The following is a 5,424-nucleotide window of genomic DNA, read 5'->3' on the forward strand; positions in this document are numbered from 1 at the left end:
ATTTTCTCCTCCATTCTTAGATCCACTCTAGTATCATGTCAATAATAAGAGTTCTGGAAAGAGGAAAGAAAAACTATGCATTAAAGGTAATAATTAAACACATAGTACAGGTATTTCCCCTGAGCCAAATAAAGTTCTAAGTCCACAGTTTGACATGGATTGTGATATTCCCAAAATACAATAATCATCATCTTACAAACTGTGGAGGACTTAGAACATTTTCTCAAAATTTTTGACATTTCTCCTATCAAAAAGTGAAGTCTAATTCCCCTCCCTGTGAAAGTAGAAATGCAGACAAATCTTAGAGACTTGCTTCAAAGTGACAGAATGAGGGAGAGTGGCATTGTGTGACTTTTCAGTCTAGATAAAATAAAGCTATATAGCTTCTGATTAACATACCTGTCTCTTGTGCTCCCTTGCTCACTTGTTCACTCTCTCTCATGCTCTCTGAGAAATTATGCCTTCAGAAATAAGAAGTCAAGCTACCCTGAAGCAGCTATGCTAGAGAGACCACATAGAAATAAACAGAGATGTTGGAAGTGGGGCTGTCCCAGGCTCTTGATGTTTGAGTCTTCCAAGCATTGATTTTCAGATAACTTTCAAATAATTCCAGTCCCCAACCCCCCCAACATTCCTAGAAGATGCCAAGGGGAGCAGAAATGGGCTATCCCTATTGAGCCTTGCCCCAAATGGATATTCTGGAGCAGAATATATGTTGTTGTTTTAAGCAGTGAAGTTTTGAAGTGGTTTGTTATGAAGCCATAGTGACAGGAACATGGATTCTAGGCTAATTTAATAAATTAGCTACACAAGAAAAACATCGGCCATGCTTTAAGCTTGTGATGTATGTCGTTGTATGCTAAAACCTAAGAAACAGAATCTATCAACAATGGAGAGAAAATGACTGATCCTAAGAAATCTAGAAGCTATTCCTTCATAGGGAAAACTATTCGGATGTACAAGAATTCAGTGGTGTAGTCACTTAAGGAAAGTACCAAAAAATGACACTAACCAAATAACAAATCAGAACAGAGACTTGGACTTAGAGAAAGATGAAGAAGAAAGGAAACTGTCTTGAGCAGTGAAATATATACTCTTCATATATATGTTAAATATACGTAAATAAGGATACCCTTCTAGGAATGTGTACTGTAAGTGTTAAATAAGGGCTTTGGAAACAGAGTAGTGGCACTATGTTACATTTGAATAATGAACCATCTCAGTTAAGCCTAAGAGTTGGAGGAGGAAGGACAATACACAAGGTAAGAAAAGCTTTCTCAATGGTTCAGAGGATGAGAAGAGTGATGTGGAATGAGTTGCTACATGGTGCATAAAACACAGGCTCAGTCACAGCTGAAACTTTCAATACATGACTGCTCTATAACTTACACAGCACAAAGGGTCCAGAAGAGCAGGGGAAGAGATTCCATCTCGGCTGGTCTCCTGGGGTGGTCAACTGCTCACGTCAGGGTTGGTGGATGGCATCTCTGTGGCCATGTTGTATTGGAAAAGAGAGACAGATCTGTGTTGCCAAGGGTGGAGTATTTATTAGACCCAGGGAAAGGGACCATGCCACTGAGATTTTCCACCCTGATAAGCAGCTGGGGCTGCTTGTTTCCAGGTTTCCTTGTTTAATGAATGGGCAAGCTTTTTCATTAGAACTTACATCTTCTCTGGGCTGTGGAATGGAAACAGACTGAAACACTAGAAAAGGAGGTGGGTGAGGGGGATAGGCAAGGACTGGGAGACAGCTGCTACATGTGTCAGGGACTTCTCCAGCAAATGGGAGGAGGAGCCAATGAAAATATCCCACAGATCTTTACTTGTTAATTTGGGGGAAATGATAAGAGTTTTGTTTTAAGTGAATAGATATATATATGTCTGATTACGAGAACACAGAAAGGAAGCTAACCAACAAGGGAGCAGAAGAATGCAGTAGACCTTTCAAAATAACAATGAGAAAAAAAATGCACAATCCAGCTAAAATAAGGGAAATAAAGACAATTGCAGTGTAAAATCAAATAATTGACATAAATGAAGGCTGTTTCTTTAAATTTTATCAGCTTAAATGTTAGATAATCAGAGAGCTAACTAAATAAAACTTACTCAAATGCTATTTATAAGAAACTTACTTATATAGATTGAAAATAAAGTGATAGAGAGGGGCATAGGCAAATGAGAGCAAAGGGAAGAAAACGAGTAGAAATGGTGGCGTAAATATCAGTCTGGGTATATTTAAAATAACAATTGCTAAATAGGACTGAATGTGACTTCAATAATAAAAGTATAATTTTGAAGCTCTAATGATCATAAGCCTGTATGTATAAAATAACAAGACGGTTAATGATAAAGACAAAGAATATTGGAAATCCCAGAAGAAACTTCTTACAACATAGTTATAGTCACAGACTTAATTTTCTTTATTTTCTTCTCAATTTTGGGAAAAAAAAAACAATTTTTTAGTGCCTTTTAGTTTCATCTTCTACCAAAGTATCACCTCTGTCCTTTCCCTTTCAGGGTATAATGAGTTGAATGGTGGCCCCCCAAAATATATGTTTATGTCCTAATACCTGGCCCCTGTGAATGTTACTTTATTTGGAAAAAGAGTCTTTGCAGATGCAATTAATTTAAGGGATCTTACTGAAGGATCCTTATTAAGTTAGGGATCTTTATGAGATCATCCTGGATTACCTGAATTGTCCCTAAATCCAATGACAAGTGTTCTTATAAGAGACAGAAGAAGAGAAGACCCAGACATGGACGAGAAGACCATGGTAAGTCTAGTCCCTACTAGAGTTTTGCTGCCACAAACCAAGGAGTGCTTGGAGCCCCCAGAAGCTGGACTGGGCAAGGGAGGACTCTCCCTTAGAGACTTTGGAGGGAGCCTAGCCTTGCTGACACCTTGATTTTGGATTCTGGACTCCAGAAAAAATTTTTCCTGTTGTTCTAAGTCACCCAGTCTGTGGTAATTTGTTATGGTTGTTCTAGGAGACTAATGCACAGGGATAATCTAGCTTAATGCTTCTCAGTGATGGTGGAACACAGAAGCTCTTGACCTTGGACTATTGCCATCTCTCCTTTCATACTCCTGGGCAATGGCATTATAAGGCCAAATCAGATCTTTAAGATATATAAAGCTAGTTATTTTCTGGTATGGAGCTGGAGAAAGGAGTTGCTGACATCAGTTTGTTTCTTTCTTAATAACTTAACCCTGATGGATGTGAGTGGAATCAATGATTCTAATTTTCTTAAAAGGATGCTCTGGGGATCCTATGCATTGCATTGTGAGTTTTGGCATTTGTGATGTTACTTTCTTTGCCTTTTAATTCCCTGGAATATGTAATACAGTAAAACTTCAATTAAATGGAATATAAGGAGTAAAGGAAATAAAAATGATTTTGATCAGACATTTATGGAAAAAATGTTTCTTGAATTTTTGCTACCTTGGTTGTATTGACACATTTTAATTAAAACAAATTTATACTCCTCTTGAAGACTGAGGATACAATACATCCACAGACTTTTGTTTTCAATGTTAGAGTCCAATGTATATCAATTCCAATAGCCTAAAAGGTTATCTATAATATATTATCGAGTTGTGAGATCTTTTCTATTAAAGGAGTATAAGAATGCTGAAGAAATTGCATAGAAGAAATTACATCATTTAAGAAAAAATATACTGACTGCCCCAGGGAAAATTTCTTCGTGGGCTTTATTCTTGGTTTATGACTCTCAGTGACTTTTGGATCCAAACGGAGAAATAAAACTGATCCAAAAGCAGTTCTAAGAGCAGTAACCAGTTCTTCTACCTGTCTTGTCTATGGAAGAAACAGCCCATCCTTAGAAAACTAGGGGTGGTCAACCACCCTCCCTCTTCTTTTTTAACTCAAGGATCTGTACTGTGACTGACTCCTATTTAAATGCCAATGAGTCAATTCACTGGATTCTGTCAGAACATGGAGAAATGGATAGAAACAGATACAATGGAAAGACAAGGAATGCTATGCCAACACAAAAAGATATATGAGTTTTACATGCCTCTGGGAAACAATGAAAAAGGTGGGCTGGATCATGGTGATGCCTACTTTTAAGATGAAGAGTAGAGTCTGAAGTACTAGAATGACACTTTTAATAACAAAAAGTGGCAGAGAAAATGTATAGAATCTGACTGGGCTGTCAGTAAGATGACTGCCATTCAGTTGTAAAAGGGTGTACCTGGATAACAGATCAGATTTGGTAGAAGTTATTGGAAAAATAAAACTGTTTTCTATTTATACCCCTATGAGTTAAGACTGCAGTCAAACTGATTATATTTATCTGCACACTGTCTCTTGTGATTTGTCTCTTTGCCCTAAAAAAAAGAAGAGTCAAAACAACCCTGATTAATGGCAGTCTGGTGAATTGTTTCCACTTCCTAGAGGTTTTATTGGTCATTGATATGTGGAGATGACACCTTCAATATATAGACTAATTGCTCCCATCACTCATAGAATGCACTAAGACCTATGCAAGGTCAACATTTAGAGCTTTTGATTATAATGATAGGAAACATATCAAAAATTACTGTAGTGGGGAAGGGCATTGCATTTGTTAAGTACAGCATTATTAGACAAACTTCACAAATCAGTAATTTTTTTTGTAAATCTGAAGATATTTTGAAGCCATGTGCAACATAAATGAGCTAAGTAAGAAAATGACTTTTAAGGTGTGTTTATCAGCTAATACAGCAACAAATGACTCAACTTAAAATCTATGGTGAAAGAAATGGTGTCCATATCAGTGATAGTGCATCTATATTCTATACTAGATCCTTAGTATTTAGATGTTTTTGATCTGAATTCAATTAATAGTTTTTGAACCCTTTGACAAAATTTTAGTATGTTTTCATTATTCCTTTATGGTCAGTATACCTGATTCAAATAATTCTATTTTGATATTCCCAGGAATTTACACATAACTACTGGTCCAAGTATCATAATTTTCAGGTAAAACTGCTTTCTAGCAGTGTCGTTTAGGCAAATACTTTATGAATGACATTCTTTTAGCATGAGATATCCTCTATCAAAATCCCACCTTGTGGCAAGTTTCAAAAATCCTATTATGGAAATGATTATTCATGTAAGGTAATAATCAGAAAAAAGTAGTAATTGGAAAAAATTTCTTTCCTCCTGTAAATTTTGTTCTGTGGTTGACATGTGCTCTAATTTCCAAATAATTGTTTTTCAGTGATAATATTTTATGTAAAATTATTTTTTTATATATTAAAAAAGAAACATCAAGATAAACCTTTATAGTTTGGGGAAGGATAGTGCTTGTATCTCATTCTTGGTCATAGGTATCTGTACCTTAGGAATTCATTTCTGGGTGTATGATAATGTTGATATTTTCTCAAGATAGTTGGATATAGAACTTTGTCAGCTACCA

The sequence above is a fragment of the Choloepus didactylus genome, chromosome 7 (genome assembly GCF_015220235.1).
Source record: "Choloepus didactylus isolate mChoDid1 chromosome 7, mChoDid1.pri, whole genome shotgun sequence".
NCBI lineage: Eukaryota > Metazoa > Chordata > Mammalia > Pilosa > Megalonychidae > Choloepus > Choloepus didactylus.